An 18,397-nucleotide genomic window follows, 5' to 3' on the forward strand; every position below is an offset into this window, starting at 1 on the left:
GCGGGGGCGCGGGGCCTGGGCTGCCCCCTTCCCCAATCCGCACCCCCTCGGCCCAGGGGTGGTTTTCTGGCTCTCCCACCTTCTCCCCGCACACACCCCGGGATGCTGTCGGGGGGAAGTTTTTGTTATGGTTATTTATTTAATTAAAAAAATTTTTTTGGGAAAACCATCTTGTTTGATGACTGAGGGATCTGGTTTAAAAAAAAAGAAAAAAGCAGCTGCGGCTGCTGACGCCCGCCGGGCCCGAGTGTGTGTGTGTGAGTGTGTGTGTGTGTGTTGGTGCATTTGTCTTGGGTGGCCGGAGCAGCGTTGGGGAAATTCCGCTTATTCTTCTTCTTCTGCAACTTGTTATTCCGGAGAGTCTGCCTGCACCCCTCACCCCGGGGCTGGCCCTCCCGCAGTCTCCTCCGCCGCCCGCAGCCCTCGGGGCGCCCCAGGACCCCAGTGCTGTGTGTGTGTGAGTGTGTGTGTGTGTGTTGGTGCATTTGTCTTGGGTGGCCGGAGCAGCGTTGGGGAAATTCCGCTTATTCTTCTTCTTCTGCAACTTGTTATTCCGGAGAGTCTGCCTGCACCCCTCACCCCGGGGCTGGCCCTCCCGCAGTCTCCTCCGCCGCCCGCAGCCCTCGGGGCGCCCCAGGACCCCAGTGCGCGGAGTTCCCCACACTTCTCGTCATCCTCGCTCTCGGGGCTCTTTATTCTGCTGAGCGGTGCTCTTAGGATCTCTCTCCTCTCTCTGCTCTCTCCTCTCTCCCTCTCTCTCTCTCCCTCTCCCTCTCTCCCTGGCCACGTTCGCGATGGTGGGTAGCCGCGGCAAGGTGGCCCTGGCAGGGGAGGGGTTGGCCTCGAGATTGGGCAGCGGGTGGAGAATGTCTCCTTTTCAACTTTGTCTGTGTGGCTTGCACCCCGGGAGGAGGCCACACGCCGGTTGTGGGTGTAGATGTGCGGAGAGTGATTTCTAAGTAGTTGAGTTGTTGAGATGAGGGTAGGACTGACTGCTAATGGTAGGCAGGTTTTGTTTTCATTGGTGAATCCGGTGTCATCATATTCCGGTCATATGTTGAAATATTCTTTGTTTAGGTCTTGAAGTAGAGGATCTCACACTGCACGTCCACACTGTGTTGTTTGTAAATGATGTCTCTGGGAGTGTGGATTTCTAGAATTTCAAGTGTGAGTGAAGGTCCGGACGTGTGTGGGCCTCAGCTCTGGCCTTGACAGTGAACTTTGTGGCTGTGTTTCGGATTTCAAAGATTTGCCCCATAGCCGGGGTGTGAGTCGAGTCCTGCATTTTTCTCAATGGTAGGTGTCAGGAATGTAGATGCCTGGGGAAGTTAGAGAGGGAAGAACATTTGTATATTAATAATTGATGGCTGAATATTAGAATCAGATTAATTTGGGCTGATGAAAGTTTTTTTTTTTTTTTTTAAACAGTTGTGCACTCTAGGAAGGAAGGCTTTTCATAGGCGTACTTTATAAGGGGTGCCTTAAGGCGAGGAGCTCAGACATGGCCTCGTAGAGAGGCTACTCATCACCGTCAGCATCTGCAGCTTTATTGAGGTAAAGGACTGAAACTGAGGCTGCGATGTGTAAGCGTGCTTTTCAGTGCTTCTGCTGTTTGTTTACATTTGCTGTTCACTCACGTTTGGGCAGTAGAAATAAATAGGTCAGCTTTTCCTGGGTTTTTGAAAGCTAGCCCCCTCTCTTTTTTCAGAGTTTCACAATTTACTTGGTTTACAACCTTGTAGGAAACCTTTACTACATTTTTACTGGAAATACTATTATTCATGTTAATTTCGGTAAGTTCCTTCTTATTCTCTTCTTAAGTCTTCACTTGTGTGTGAAATCTGTGTCGTGGGCTTAACACTGGCTTATTAGGAGCCATCTAAAATGTCTGAAGAATGCATTTTAAAAGAATGTATCTTTTGATGGCAAAGAGGAAATTTTTGTGCAAAATTTACACTCGTTTTAAAAAAATTTTGTGTTTAAGGCTTTTGTAGATGTGCAACTAGCTATCTTTAAGTGAAGAACATAGTAATACAGAACATTTTCAAGACAAATATTAATATTCTAGGTGCTTTTTAAAAAATCAGACTTCTGCTTTAGGTAGCATAATAGTATTTACAGCTTCACTGGCATTGCGGGCTGCCCATAATAAAATCGTTTGCTTGAGTGCTTTTGAAGGCATTGTAACTAAGTTTTTAGATAGTTTTGCAAGGTTTATTATAAAGAATGTTGCACTTGAGACTCAGGCACGTCTTTATGGAACTGGAATACTGTAGTAATAGATTAAAAAGACACCTGTCTATACTGTAATTTATTTTTTAAGAGGTATACATGATGGATGGGTACTTTTCGCTTTGAAGGGCCTTTCCTTGTTCCATTCAATTACCTGGGAGGGGGAGCTGCCTCACAAATACTCATCTTCTGCTTACATGGGCATCTCTAAATGGTATCCGGCAGGAGGTGCTGCAGCAAGATAAAGGACATTTTTGAATTTTGAGGGTCTTGCCACTTACTGAAACTACTTAGCTTCAGCTAAGCAACAGGATTAACACCTTAAAGTTCCAGAGAAAATTTGAGTAAGTCCAGTAAAAAGTGACAATAAATTACATTTGCTTTTTGAAACTAAAATTTGTGCTTTTTACTTGCTTATGATACTCTGCAAAGTTGATTTTTTACTGCGGTTAGTGTAAGGATGCTGGGGTTAGGTGTAGAAGGCTGTTAAGAGTTGCTCTTGAGAAAGGAGTTAGTCTTGTATTGCTGAAGTGGAATGAATACATTTAAAAAAAAATTACGTGCAGTTGCAATAAACTGTAGTTGGTGTGATGTGAGACTTTAAGCTTTGTGATTATCCCTGTAATATGAATGTACATAGGATTTAGAGTATTTGAAAGTTTGTCAAGAGAACTCTTGTGTGAAAAAATCTTACTCTTTTTTGAGGGGCCTTCTTTCCCCATCCCTATCCCCCAAATCTAAGGTCTTCTTATGACAGTTTTATAAATACGCGTGATTAATGTATTTTGGTTGGCCTCCAGAGACAGGTTGTTGAACTATAGGTAAAGTTATACCTGCAGATACAGATCATTGCTGATATGTCTGTCCATTAGTAACACTCAGCAATAACTGCAGAAAGACATAAGTATTTTAACAGTTTCATAGCATTTATGGCACATGGTCCTTTGAAACTGTTAGTGTTAGGTGAGTTGATTATTATTGGAAATATTACACTTCTGTGGTTGCTTGTAGAGTTTTATATCAAAGTTTTAAACACTTAGAAATGTATAGAGAATTTGAGGAACCTGCTTTGAATTTTGTACCTTTGGTAGGCATAACACTGTACTTTTTGCTCAGTAAAATCATATTAGGTAATACATGTGAAAGTTCTTTGTAAGTTGCCAGACCCGTGCAGATATTAAGTTGTTGAGCTAGATGACCAATTAATACATGCACAGAGCTTCTGTCTTAAAATGCTCACTCTTCTCATATCAGTTGGAAAATTAATGCACTAAAAGTGCACCCTGGACATTTCATGAATTTTTGGTTTTTAAATACTGCTGTGGTTACCAAAAATCTCTTTGTTATAGTTTTGAAGCTTTGTTTAAAAAATGCTGTGTAGGCAGTTTCCCATAATTCAAATAAGATCATTTTTTCCTTTGGAAGTTCTTGTGAATTGTATGTCCACGATTAAAGTTTTTCTTCCCTTCTCCATTGATGTGATTGTAGTTGATTGCAGTGAATATTTAAGTTCCTGGACTATTCTATAGACTCTTATTAACACACGGAGTTAACAGATGTCAGTGCTAAAGTTTTGATTGTTTTGATTGACTCTGCTAACTTTCTGAAAAAATTCTTACTGACTAAAGCTTTCAGGTTTGCTGTACGGTGAAAATATGTACATCTGTGTGCATTAGTATCAGGTACATGTGTGTATCATTTTTGTTTTCTATTTTAGAAGCATGCATGAGGAAATGACTACTCAAATCTAGAGGAGGACCCTGAAATATTTTTGTGTAAAAATAACCCCAAAGTTTAAAGCCTTAAATTGCCGCTCTTTTCATAACTCTGCTCACAGATTTGGAATAGAAAATTTAAAACAACAAAAAACACCCCCGTAAAGTGGGAATCATTGTGTTTGTGAATATATCAAAGAATCTAGTATATTAAATCTTAGAAGTGACTGCACTACTTTATGAAACAGCCTCAATTAGAAAATAAATATAGAAATGATTCTATGAAGGGTGAGAAAACATTTAACTGTTTAGACAAATGAAACCTCGGGTGATACTAACTTTTTATGCTATAGACAGTGAACACTAAAGCTTTTGTGAAGAAATATGAAGTTGAAGTTATATTAAGGCACTTTTAAATTTTCTGTCCTTAGTATTGTATTGCAGAGGGCTTTTGTATTTAATTACTATTCAGAAAGAATGGAAGAGATTAAAGTTTTAGGTTTTTGGCCTTTGACAGAATTCCTTTACATTTATAATCAGAATTGATTTCTTGAAACATGTTTGAATTTTCATATTATTTTGTGCTAGGAAATACTAATTTAGGTTGACTTCTCAGGAATTTTTGTACATGGACTTTTTCAGTAGTCTTAAGTATTCTATTTAGGATCATAGCAATACATTTTGATCATGTTAACTTTACCAGGTGAATATTTTTGCTGCTTTGGAATTTTTTTAAAGCAGTAATATGTTAACTGCATTAAATTTATTGTTAATTCTTATTTCCTAAAGAGCATATGTGATTTTCTTTGTATGTTTGTGTATATATAAGGCCATAACTTTTTGTAGGCTTTCATATAATTCTTAGGAATTTATGTATTAAAATTTTTTTTCATGTATTAAATTTTTGAATACCGATCTTTTTTTGAGAAGGTGGAATAAACTTTTTTTTTTTTTTTTTTTGGTACCAGGATCAAACTCAGGACCCTGTGCTTGCGAGGCAGGCGGCAGCACCACCGAGCTACATCCCCGGCCTTAGGTAGAATAAACTTTTTTTTTTGGTTTTTTTGAGACAGGGTCTCACTATGCAGTTGAGACTGACCTGGAACTCACTATGTAGCCCAGGCTGGTCTCGAACTCACAGTGATCCTCCTGCCTCAGCCTCCCGAGTGCTGGGATTACAGGCATGCGCCATCATGCCCGGCTTAGGTAGAATAAACTTTTAAGCATAACTTTACTATTACTTGACTACCCATTCATCTCATACTGGGGTAGTGGTGAGCTCTTCCCTTGTAGAGATTGTCTGTGAGGTTCAGTCATCCTTGGGGCTTTTGTTTTAAAGCAACTTTCTTGCCCCAGACTCTTGGATAGGATTTTGAATACTAGGTCACTTCTTCCCCTCTAATGCTCTACAAATCTCCCCTACCCTTTTAAAAAATTAAAAACAGTTCATGAGCAGACTCAGTTGAAGGAAACTCCTCTTTCCTATTATCTTAGAATCAGCCATGGAAATGTTTTCTGTTTTTTAAAGTAGGTAGGAAGCTGTTAGGGGGGTGCACGCCTGTAATCCCAGTTACTTGGGAGGCTGAGGTAGGAGGATCTGTTGGGCCCAGGAGTTTGAGGTCAGCCTGGACAGCATGGACCCTGTCTCAACAAAATAATGCACAATAAAATAAAAGTAAACAAGAAAGTGAGCCAGTAAGGTGGAGTTAGGAAGGGGATGAGACCTAGTAGGTTGCTGATCTGGGCTTTATTTTGACTTGGTTTGTGGGCCTGGGGGAAAAACATAACTTAAACACAGAAGCCAAAAAGATGCGTTTTGTTTTATTGTTTTGGCTGCATTGAGAATACAAACTGTCAGTACTTGAAGAGAAGGAGCAGCAGAAAGGAATTGATTTTTTCTGCTGCAGATCCAAGTATTGTTAACCATGTGCATCTCTAAAGCGACATACTTACCAATCAAACAGTAGTTGATTCTTTCACTCAATTAACAGTCAGAACCCAAACCTGCTTTTTTAAAATAAGTACCCCAAAACTTAAGGATAATTACAATAATTTCCTGATAAAAGTGGGTGAGAGTAACCATGGCAACTGCTCTCTGTGGTCTTATGGACAGTATGCTGTATTGATGATGCTTCAGGTCCTTTAGTAGCCTGTCACTTTTATGCTGAAATGTAGTAGCAGGTGTTGCAGGTGATTTTTAGCTGGATTGTGTTAAATTTGTGTGCCAGCTTATCTTTCCTTGTTAGGAATTTCTTGGACTGTATTCCATAGCATGTTTGTGAAGGTGCTGTTGCCTGAAAATAACCCACCACCTGTGTTAGGCCTCCTAATGCAGATTGCACTTAGTTCTTTCCCAGCCTCTTTTCAGAGTCTTGAAGAAAACAGAGGTGTGTGTAGGAACTGAATGTACATAAATTACAGCTCAAACTTACCAGCTTGGGTTTGGACGTGTTATTAATAGCTTAAAAATCTTTTTGTGTCTCCAAAAGAGGTTACTGAATGAAAGGGACCTGTAGATGGAAAATTTTTTCTGTAAGTGTTCTTTCCAGAAGCAAGTGCGTCCACGTGTAGGGAATTAAGCTTGAAGAGTGAAGGGTATAAATATTAAGGATTTGTTAGAGAATCTTCAGTATTCTTTGGTGCTCATGTGTGTATGTATTACTATAAGAATATATTTCCTAGTGGACGGTGTTAAAAAATGAGAAGTACTCGCTTGTGAGAATTTTCATCAAGAAAAATTATAAAATATATCTTGGCTAATTGTTAAAAGAAGACCTGGTTAAAACTTTTTTTGGGGGGCCGGGGATTCAGCTCAGTGGCACTGCACCTGCCTTGTAAGTTTGAGGTCCTGAATTCAATCCCCGTATCAAAAACAAAACAAAACAAAACCTTTTTGGGGGAAAGAGGATACAGTGTTGAAACTGATACAACTAGTCTTCAACAGTTTGAAAAATTATAGTTCCATCATATCAAATCATTTTGCTTTTAGAGTATTTTTATTCTTATCCCAGCTAAAGTTTTTCTAATATGAAAATTAATAACAGTACTTTTTCCAGTGTATGCTAATCAACTGTGTGCAACAGCAGAGAACAAACATATTAGATCTAAATTTGCAAAGACTTTGATAGTAAATCTAGTCAAATTGAACATAGTTCAGACTTTCTTCAAACTTGCTGTGATGAAGTGGTTTGCTTACTACAAATCCCAGGATGCATTTCTTTTTTTTTTTTTTTTTGCTTAACTTCAGATTAGAGCATTGCATGCTGGGGCCTGTAGTTGATTTCAGCAGCACTGGGAATCCTTCCCTCTTTTCTACTCCATTTTATACACAGCTTCCCAATCCTCTAAGAACTTTCTGCTAAGTAAAGTTTGATTAATAATAAAATGATTATTATGCTGCTGAAATTCTAAAGCAAATGTTCTGAGACAATCTAGTGATTTAGTTTATTGTACATTAGTTTGTGTTTTCTGTCCGCTAATATTGTAAGATTTACTTGTAAAATAACATTTCAAAACGACAAGTGTAAGTAATTTTAGTGTGTGTGGTTAAATAGTTCACTTTTTAATTATAGCATCATTCCTTGTTAGTGTGGGCAGTAGAAGTCAGGCCTGATAAATACACTGCTCTTTCTTCTCCTTCGTCTCCTTTTACCCAAAGGAGAGAGTTATTTCATAGTTAAAGTTGGGTGAAACTTTTGTTTTAAATCACTGTTTAAGTTCAGAGTTCTGTGATTCTTCTGTAGTAATTGCCAACACATTGAATATCGGTATTCTTTAAGTGGAAGACAAATTCTTGACAATAAATGTCAGTATAAATTTGATACTCAAATGTAGTCTGAAAGGCAGAGGAAAAGGTAAGATTTCTTCAATAATTTTTTAAAATTTTCATTTTAAAATTTCTTCTGAGGATTTTTCTTAGTCCCAGAGTATTGTAGATTAAGTCTTCAAATCTATGACGGAGTTTAGCACAGTGCTTGGCACATAGTAAGAACTCAGTAAATTTTTAGAATTAGTAGCTTCATGAGTAGTTGTTACTAAAAATAGCGTGCTTCACATTTTTTCCTTTTTTTTTTTTTTTATTACAGTTTGATCAGAAGGCCAGGCTGTTCTATAAGACCTCGAGATTTTTGGCTTATGGTAATGATACGGCAGTTTCTTAGAATGTTTTGCTGTATGTAAAATGTCCTTGCACCTCAGTTTTTTTTTCTTTTTATTGAGTTTATAGGTACATTTTAGGTATACAGTACAGTTACATTCATTATTGGGATCTTGTACCTTTACATGACAGGTCTTTGTTCTCATTTGCAGTTTGTTTCTTAAGTATTACATGCCTAAAGTGAGACAAGCCAGTGGCAGAATTTTGACCAGGATTTAGTTCTGCCCATCCAGTATTTGTTGCTGTTGTACCGTATGTTTTTAGGTGACTTCAGAAAGTTTAAGATAATGAAAGTATCTTTGTTCATAATGTTTGCACTGGTAAAATATCCAAACTAGTTCATTAGTGAAAATAAGATGTAGCAAAAGTGCTTTTTGTCTCACAGTATATGTAACTTTGGGAAAATTCTGTTGTGTACAGAAGCAGGTACCTGCCTTTCAATATAGTTTACAGCATTACAAGATCGATGTATTGGAGGCCAGTGAGCAGCCCCAGAATAAAAATGTAATTTCAAATCTGGGTTGTGTTTAAAATGTTAGGTTCAAAAAAAGCCCTGAATCCTTACTTCATTCATTTATTTATTTATTTATTTATTTATTTATTTAGGTACCAGGGATCGAACTTGGGACCTTGTACTTGCGAGGCAGGAGGTGGAACCACTGAGCTGAATCCCCAGCCATTGAGGATGTTTTTATTTGTATGATTGGTCCCTTTTAGCTGTTTGAGATAGAAAAAGGATGCCTAGGAATATTGAAAAATATAAGCATCAGTTTCTATGTATACGCCTCTGTCTGAAAGTAGACAGTATTAGAGAATTGTCTTTCTTAACCTACTTGACCAGTAACTAGTCTGGCTTTTTCCCTAGTGTGCAATTCTTGAATATTATTTGCAGATGGCTGCTGTGTTTACTTGAGAAAATTATGCCTTATTTATTTAAGTACTTGTTTATAAAAATCAATTTACTGTAATAATAAATAGTACTAACCCTTTTCCCCCTCATAATTGTGACTCACAATTTATTATTATGTGTATTAGACATTAAAGAGTGCCTTTAGAGAATTCAAGGAATCTAGTCTTTCTGATATACTTCTACACTCTAAATTATTTTATAATTATTTTATAAATCATTTAATTTATTTTATATGAATTTGTCTTTTCAAGACCTAATATTAAAATGAAATGTATTCAGCTGTTATAAAGAAGTTAAATACAAAGGTCTTAATGTAAGGAGAAAAGTGGTCTTTGATATTAATTGGCCAATACAGAAAGTAATCAGGTTTGGCTGAATTCTCCTGTATATTTTATTGTTATGTTCCTGGGATATGAAAGTTGGAAACAAGGAAAGTAAAACTGAGCAATCATGCATACTCACTCGGCACATTGTGTGACACACCTAAATTGTTGAGTAGTTTTCTCTCCCCTTTTTATGAAAATGTCCCAGGCCAGGGTAACTCAGACAGCTGTGATGGTATCAGAGACCTGGTTTTATATCTAGTTCTGTCACTTAGATGTACACTCTTGGAAAATTGACCTGCCTGTGGGTTTAGTTTTCCAAGTAAGAAATAAATAAGGACTTGTTTCAGTATGTTGTGAAAAGGATTAGCTAATACTCATGAATGTACTTTATAAAGTATCATATGGAAACTTTATTTATTTATTACAGTGCTGAGAATCAAACCCTGTGCGTGCTAGACAGGTGCTTTACCCCTGAGTGAGATTGCCAGTCCAGATAATAAATGTCTGAATTTATTTGTCTATATCACGTTAACATTACTAATATTAATAAGCTTTTAAATATCTGAGTTAGAATAAAAAAGAACCAAAAAATTAGCAATCCACCGTGCCTCCCATAGAGAAGTTCTTGGAAAGGAAGTGTTAAGACATGTTTGTACAGCAGCTTGTTCTTAACAATATACACTGATACATTTGTGTATAATATAAATATTATAAATGATGCATTCAAAAGCTTTTCTCATGGACTTTTATACTGAACTATATTTTTATGTGTTTATATGCAAGTTTACATCAATAAAAATAATTGTTTTTAAAAATGACATAGATATATATAGATTAAACGTTTGGCAACTTATGAACAAGTTTTGTACTTGAGGGTTATCTGCTGTTAATAACAACACTAGTTTAACAGTGTCTGTTCATTGTATATAGTGCTAAGCCTTTTTACACATAGTCTCTTGTTTAATATTCTTGTTTGATATTAGTATTTAATAACTACTGTTATCCTGCCTCCATTTTACAGGTGAGGAAATGGAGGTTTCCCTAGGATCACATAGGTAGCAAATGGTACAACCTGGATTCAAGCCCAGGTATAGTTCCTGATTCCCCGCTTTTAAGTATTTATAATGTTGTAGAAAGTATGTGTTTCCCACAGTGACCTAGAATGTGAATTACTAAAGACATTTTCAGTTTACTGAAATGACCCTAGTTATAATGTATCATTTTGAGACTTAAAAGACTTTGGCTGAATTAGGTTGCATATTTTAGAAGCAGTATTGGAATGGAATGGAAATGAAGGCATTTGGGACAATACCTGTTTTCATCCTCATTATGTGCTACTGCATGGAATTGGGTCTAATTACTATTTTTTCTTTTTTTTTGCGGTACTGGGGACTGAACTCAGGACATTGTGCTTGCGAGGCAGGGGTAGCATCACTGAGCTAAATCCCCGGCCCTCATCTAATAACTATTTCTTTGTTTGTTTGTTTGGTTTTTGTTTTGCTTTGTTTTTTGAGACAGGGTCTCACTATGTAGTTGAGACTGACCTGGAACTCACTGTGTAGCCCAGGCTGGTCTCGAACTCACAGGGATCCTCCTGCCTCACACTCCCGAGTGCTGGGATTACAGGCGTGTGCCACCACACCTGGCTCTAATTATTTCTTAAAGGCTGGAAGTTAGATACTGTAGTGTGGTAGATTATTTTATATATTTTCCTTTTTTGGTTCCAGGGATTGAACTTGGGTCCTTGTACTTGCAAGGCAGGCCACCGAAACGCTGAACTAAATCCCGGCCCTATATTTTCTTAATAGACACAAATGGTTCACATTTAGTCCTGATGTAATTCTCAGGGTGTTTTTTGTTTGGTTAGTTGCTTTTTTGGGGTGGTGGTACGGGATTGAGCACCTTTGCACTGAGCTATATCCCTTTTAAAATTTTTTAATTTTAAGGCAGAGTTTTGCTATGTCACTAAGTTATCCAGGTGGGTCTCAAACCTGTGATCCTCCTGCCTCATCCTCCCAAAGGGCTGGGATTAACAGTATTTCAGTGTTAAAGAAGTGTCCTTTTTTTTTTTTTTTTTTTTTTTTTGAGGCAGGGTCTTGCTGTGTAGCCAAACTGGCCTCAAACTCATGGTGATCCTCCAGCCTCAGCCTCCTGAGAGCTGGGAATACAGGTGTGTACCACGATGCCTGGCTCAATGCTATAAAAGTGTATATCTGGGCTATAAAAGTTACCCTAACATTATAGACACGTATAAAGTAATAAAGTTGTGCTACTCCCATCCTGCTTTTAAGCTTTTTTCTAGCCATTTATGTATTATACATGCACATTTTAAAAAGTTAGTGGAATTATATCGTAAAAAAGTTTACTTTTTTCAGGTGACTATCTTAAAAATTTGTTTGTTTTTAAAAACAAGGCTCACGTGAGAAGTGGGAGTGGTATTGGAGGAAAGGAGGTGAGAAGACTTTTAACATGTAAAGGTGTGAGCCCAAAGCCTAGACCAGTGGTGGCGAACCTGTGGCACCTGCTGCAGCAGGCTGTTTGTATCACTAAAGTTACCTGTGGAACAAAGAACATTTTTAATTGTGTTGCATCTCATGCCCTTGTGGTTAAAACTTAAAAAGAAAATGTTAGCCAATTTAAAGTAACAACACTTCTCTGTTCTGTACAGGCAGTTTAAGAGGCATCATTTCAGAATTAAAGTCAACTAGTTTATTTTGGTACTACTTAAAAAGAGAACAATTGTGTTTAGAAATGACTTTTTTCTAAACCAATGGTCTCTCTTCTTGCCTGTTAGAAGCAGTCATTCAGCACTTACAAAATAGAGTGTGTGTGTGTGTGTGTGTGTGTGTGTGTGTGTGTGTGTGTGTGTGTGTTTTTTGATACCGGGGATCAAACTCGGGTCCTTGCACTTGTGAGGCAGGCAGCAGAGCCACTGAGCTAAATCCCTGGCCCCACGAAATAGAGTTTTGAAACCAAGATAATACTCATAGCATTTTAGTTAATAGAAACTCAAACCTGAGCAGCTTAGTTGTCGTAGAGATCTCGCCTAGGAATTATCCTGGTCCTCACATCTTCATGAGGGTTATTGGCTGACCTCATCCCCACCACCTGACCCTACTCACTCAACCACTCCTAAATGCTATACTGATAACTCAGTATTTTTAAAGGCATTTAAACAAATTTTTGAGTGCTGTTCATTTTGATTTTTTTGGCTTGAGAGTTTTAACTTGTTGCTAAGGTTATTATAATTAATCTTTGTGTTATTATTTTTTGTTTTTGAAGCAGGGTTTTGGCTTTGAGGCTGTGTAGTTCAGGTTGGCCTTAAACTCACTATGTAGTCCAGGCTAGCCTTGCACTCTTTTTGTGGAGGGCGGTACTGGGGTTCGAACTCTGGTCCTGGTCTTTGTGCTTGCTAGGTAGGCGGTGGAACCACTGAGCTAAATCCCTGGCCCAAGCCACAAACTCTTGGTAATCCTCCTGCCTCAGCCTTCCAAGTGCTGGGATTATAGGCATGTGCCACCACGCCTGGCCTGATCTTTGTAATATTTAAATTGAAAACTTTTATTAAGTAGGTAATAAAAAGTTTTTCATTATGGTAGTTTTTTTTTTAAAAGCCTTTCTGATCCCTAGAATATGTTCCTTGCATCTGTGGTACTTTACTATGCCTCTTTAGACCCACATTCAGTGAAGTGCTAAAGTCTTGGTTTAAAATTCTAAGAATTTGATGTGACAGGGTGTAGCAAGCAGTATTAAACTTTGTAGAGCCACTGTCTCCACATGCCCAGTTTAAGAGTGTTTCTCATTGGTAGCATTCATAAATTGCTTTTCATCTTGAGTGGCTCAGACCATGTGCTATAGAGTCTTACAAGTGTACAAAGAACTCAGTTAATATCATAGATGGTGAAACTAAGGCAGAGAAATGATTTGTGTAAAGTAAGGGCAGAGCCTAATTTCACTAACTTTTAAATTCTAGTCTTGGTCATCTTGACCTATAGTCTCTAACCTTTTTAAAACTATTACCAGTAAATGTATAATCGTCTGGATTAGTTAATTTTATACATTTTATCAGACAGGAAAGTCGAGATTCTTTAAAGGTTGAAATGTTAAAATGTAAGCTGTAGTAATTTCTTCCTGTGTCTCCCGTGGGGTGCACACCCCCACCTGGAGAGCAGAGCTCCATAAAGACCTTCCTGCAGAAGCGGGCGGCCTTGGGGACAGCTGGAGGGCAGTTGGTAAAAGGTGTGGGGCATTTAAATGGAGTGATCTTTGCAGCTTTATGGTTTTAAAGAAACAGCCTTTCTGTGCAAGGCTGAAAGATTGAGAGTAAAAGGCCTTGAGAGGCGAGCTTAAAAGACTGAAGTAGAAGCCTTATTTGTTTCTTCAGAGTTGACCAAAGGGGAGAGGCTGTCTCCCCTGCTAGCTTCTCCAGAGATGGCAGGGACTTTTCTGTTGTTGTTAGGCAGTTTATAGAACGCAGGATAGCTTGGTAAGCGTCTTCTCTGTGCCTGATGTGACGTAACATTGTGGAGTATGCAGCATGCATGTTAACTACAAATGGCTGTGTTTGGCTTGTTGCTGCAGCATTTTTGAGGATTTCTTAAAACACAGTTACCACTCGCTAAAGTTGGATATGTGCAGATTATCGAAAGCATCATTTTGTGGAGCCCAAACTTTGTAACTTGGATTTTTCTGTTTAGGGTTTGTTTACTTCTTTCCCCACCCCCAACACCTCAGAGCAGAATCCCTTTTCTGAAAAGAATAGACGCCGTTATCAGGACTTGGTATTAAAAAGCCTCCAAAAATCTTTGAGGTGTTTATTTTCTTTATTTAATCTGCATGCAAAGCATTCTGTAATTATTACTGTTAGAGAGCTGTATACTGGGGGTTCTTCCCCACCTTCTTTGTGCTCAGGAGATAGATCAGGAATGCCAAATTGACAACTTGGTGTAAAGAAATAATGACCGCTGAAATAAAGCAGGAGTTCAAATAAAAAGCAAACCAGATACAAACGTAGAATGAAAATATCTTTTAGTAAAATGTTAGCATGCTGTACTTGGAACAGATGCCACATTAATTCAAAAGAGAGCCCAGAAAATGTGGCAACTTTGCGATGTCAGTGGAGGGAGCCGCATTGGTTCCTGTTTTCATTGTGTCAGGTTCTTAGTACTACCTCCAGGTCCAGCCCGGTCTTTACTTTCTGCGTATATTACATGTTAATATACAAATAGTAAATTCATGCTTAATATTTTTATTTGAGTAATTAAATACATTCTCATAATGGTAGATATTAGGGTAAGAAGCCCATTAACTTGTAAAGCAGCAGTAATGACTTCTGCTTTAAATGTTTATCAGGATATTTAGAAGCTGTGTCATAAATGGACCCCTCCTCCCAACCCTTCAAGGCACATCGATGATATGAAGCTAATCTAAGAACTGAGTCTTTTCAGAGGCCTAGTGCTTTTTAAATGTAGAATTTGGACAAGTTACAAAATTACAAGAATTTTGCATTTATTTTTTTCCCTCATTTAAATTTGTAGTTATCATTGGACATTTGTTATGATTTTTAGGTAGCTTAGACTCATTCATTCCTTTTTGGGGTTTTTTATGGTGTTTGTGGAAAAGAAGGGGTGATGAAAGGTTAGTGCACACCATTGGACATTTCCAGAGTGACATTCATTTTACAGAAGATTGCAGTGGGACGTCTCTTGAATTGCCTGTTTCTTGCAGTGTATGGTTAGCGTGGATCTGAGTGTGGAGAGAGGTGGGCTGGGGGCTTTTAACCAGATTTACAGTGTGCCGCTTCCGAGTAACGCGATGATCTAATCACCAGGGACATATCCTGTTTGCCTGTAAAGAAGTCTGGTGCGCATGCTTTGAAAAGCGCTACTAGTTTTCTCTCAATCTCAGTCTACAATTCAGGAATTTGATGAAATGTTAGATTTTTTTCCTCATTTAATTACAGGAAGGGAAGTTTTTAGTATGGCAGTAGAGACAGTGGCTGAGAGTATTGGTGCTCGAGCCAGTTTGCGTAGGCTCAAAGCCTAGTTTTGCCATGGATTAGCTCTGTGGCTGGCCGAACCACTCGTCCCTCCGTGTCTCTTTCTCAGTTTCTTTCTCCATAAAATGTGAATAAGTACTAGTACTACCCTCTGAGGTTGTTAGAAGGAATAAGTTAATGCATAAACTAGTAGAAGTGTTGAACACAGAAAATGGTAAATAAATAGTACTTGGCAGGGCGTGATAGCACAAGTCTGTACTCCAGTACTTGAATTTGGAGGACTGCAAGTTCGAGCCCAGCCTTGGCAATTTAGCTACATAGTGAGACACTGTCAAAAAAAGAAAAAAAAAATTTTTTAAAGTGGCTGGCAATGTAGCTCAGTGCAAAGACCCTGAGTTCTATTTCCAGTACCAAAAATAAATAAATAAATAAAAATAAAGACGTAAACGGAAGGTACTTAATCTTAGTTCTCTGCTCTTTTCTCCCCTTTCAAGAACTGAGAAAACATTACCCACTGGGAAAACAGCTTGGGCTTTGTGGTCTTTACCCCTGGATTGGAGATTTGGTGTAACCACTTAAGGAGTGTGAATGTGTGACCTTAGAGTAGGAATTGAAGCTTCCTTTGATAAAGCTACATCGTATACTTACCATGTGCCTTCTTCCTCTATGCAGAAGGATAACACGAGCCTCTCTAGCATTTACCTGAAGATAAAATGAGGAACCTTTAAGATATGTGCCAATAAACAATACCTGCTCTTATCATTATTATTGTTTTTGTTACAGTCCCAGTAAAAGTTTATGGGAAAAGAGTAAATATGGAACAATTTAGCTGGAAAGTCCCTTCCCCCATGCCAAGGTGAGAAAAATGTATGTGATGAGTTCTTATCTGTAAGTACTTCTGGGAGAAATAGAAAATAAATGGACGTATATTAGTTTTAACAGAACCTTTAAAAAAATTTCAGGGCACTTTGTATTTATTAAACTCTAAAGCTTTATTTTTTTCTCCCCACAACTGATGAGACCAGTGCCAAGATACTGAGGCAGTTTATATATAGCAGGCCTCTTAGCATCTAGTTAGCCGGTCAGACACTGGGTCTGACAAATTGTGCGTGCTTAATCCTGATTGTGTAGGCAAAAGGTGTATTTGCTATATTTTATATTTTATTCCTAAATCAGTGTTGCAGTTTTGTGAACAGAAATTCCAAAATATTTGTTTTGAATAAGTGCTGTACTTTAGCTCAAGAAATATTTCAAAAATTAAGCAATTACATACTAAATAGTACAGGGATTTTTTTTTCGATTAAAAATTGTACTGTTACTTTACAATAAGAGTAGCAAAGAACTAAAGTTTTATGTCTAAAATTAACATGTGTATGACACTAAATGTTTTGTTTGTTTGCAATGCGGGTGATAGAACTCAAGTCTCTCGCAGGCTAGGCAAACTGGGCTACATCCCTAGTCCTGTGCAGTTTTCAGTTTAGCCACATAAAGTTGCTTCACTTGATTGGATGAAATTTAGCAAATTTTAGAAATGTATGTCATTTTAATAACTATATGGGTCAGAAACAGACTCTATAGGTGGATCTATCTATATGTATATATGTATATATGTATGTATATATGTTTTGGTAATAGGGATTGAACTTAGTACCCTGCACCACTGAGCTAAATCCCCAGCCTGGAAATAGACTCTGTAAATCTTTGTGTTTGACTTAAAGTATTAATACAGTTTTGAGCCCGACATGGTGGCACACACCTGTAATTCTAGCACTTGGGTGGCTGAGACTTGGAGCATCACCACCAGTTTGAGGCCAACCTAAACTACATAGTGAGATGTTGTCTAAAAAAAAAAGAATTAATACAGTTTTGAAAACTAGTTTATCCCAGCTTAATTTGTAAAAGGTGCTGTTGCAGGACCCTGTCCTGTGCATTAGTACTTAAGGAAAGATGCTGCCTTTGCTTGCCTACCCTGTCCTGTTGCTTTTCTCTTTTCTTCTGTGAGCTGTCTCTTTGCTGTCTCTTCTGTCTATATACTCTCCCTGCCTGCCTTTCATCACTCCCTCCAAAGCTGCCACCATTTTACTCTGTGATTTAGAAACGAAACATCATTGTAATTATTATCCCCAGTATTATCATCCAGGATTTGGATAAGATAGTTTTAAGTCACTTGTAAAGCATCTGACTATTTGTGAAATGTTTTATGTCTAGACTAAAGGAGAGAATAGAAAAGGTCCTTTTTACCTGATAAGTTGCTGCATTTTCTGATAGAGGGCAAGAGAGGCATAAAGGCCTACTTAGTTAACTAAGATATGCTTTAACTTACTAGATTGCCCTCGATAGTCCTCATCAGAGAAGAAAATGGACCTTTTGGTGTTGCTAATTCCAAAGTATTTTATCAATTAATGAAAAGGACCAAAATTTCCTTTGGTTTGTCAATTGAAAAATATGATATGATGCCTTGTTATTATGTATTGATCCTATTAAAATTTTTTTTTTTTTTTTTTTTTTTTTTGAGACAGAGTCTTGCTGTGTAGTTAAGGCTGGCCTTGAACTCATGGGCAATCCTCTTGCCTCAGCCTCCTAAGTGCCAGGATTACAGGCGTGTGGAGAAAAACTTACTTGAAATAAGAGCCTTAACTAACTTTTATTTATTTATATATATATTTTTGAGACAAGAGTCTCACTATGCAGTTCAGACTGGCCTTGAACCGCTATTTATGTAGCCCAGGCTGGCCTTGAAGTCATAGTGATCCTCCTGTCTCAGCCTCCCACGTGCTGGTATTTCAGGTGTGTGCCACTACATCTGGCTAGAATCTTAACTTTATAGAATTTTAATAAACTATTTTTTATGGAAATTTAAAAGCATACAAAAGTAGAGCAGATAATACACAAACCCCATGTATGTTTTACCCAACTTTGATAGTTATTAGAATTTTGCCAGCCTTTACCTATAGTGTATATAACATACTAAGAAAGTAATTTTATTTTTCCAAACACACTGCAAATAGGTGTATTGGTGTATTCAAAGAAAAAGCGTGTGTAAGGATGTTAACTCCTTGA

The 18,397-nt window shown here is 37.9% G+C and overlaps 1 protein-coding gene across 21 annotated transcripts in view; it reads left to right on the forward strand.

Annotated features, from left to right (window-relative positions):
• The window catches only part of Phf21a (PHD finger protein 21A), a 182,649-nt gene that overhangs the window by 818 nt on the left and 163,434 nt on the right, over window positions 1-18,397 (forward strand). For 3 of the 21 annotated variants that reach the window (XM_033756644.1, XM_033756643.1, XM_033756645.1), the window contains exons 1-2: window positions 10,370-10,427; window positions 16,121-16,193. The exons of 3 other annotated variants lie outside the window; for them this stretch is intronic. The gene's annotated coding sequence lies outside the window, so the exon portion shown is untranslated. Of the gene's footprint in view, window positions 1-1,090; window positions 1,297-1,428; window positions 1,555-1,708; window positions 1,794-10,360; window positions 10,428-16,120; window positions 16,194-18,397 lie in introns of those variants that run through there. 15 more of the 21 variants (XM_033756634.1, XM_033756642.1, XM_033756638.1 and 12 more) reach the window with 10 other exon arrangements.

The sequence above is a fragment of the Fukomys damarensis genome, unplaced genomic scaffold (assembly GCF_012274545.1).
Source record: "Fukomys damarensis isolate Sample0158 unplaced genomic scaffold, DMR_v1.0_HiC HiC_scaffold_27, whole genome shotgun sequence".
Taxonomy (NCBI): domain Eukaryota; kingdom Metazoa; phylum Chordata; class Mammalia; order Rodentia; family Bathyergidae; genus Fukomys; species Fukomys damarensis.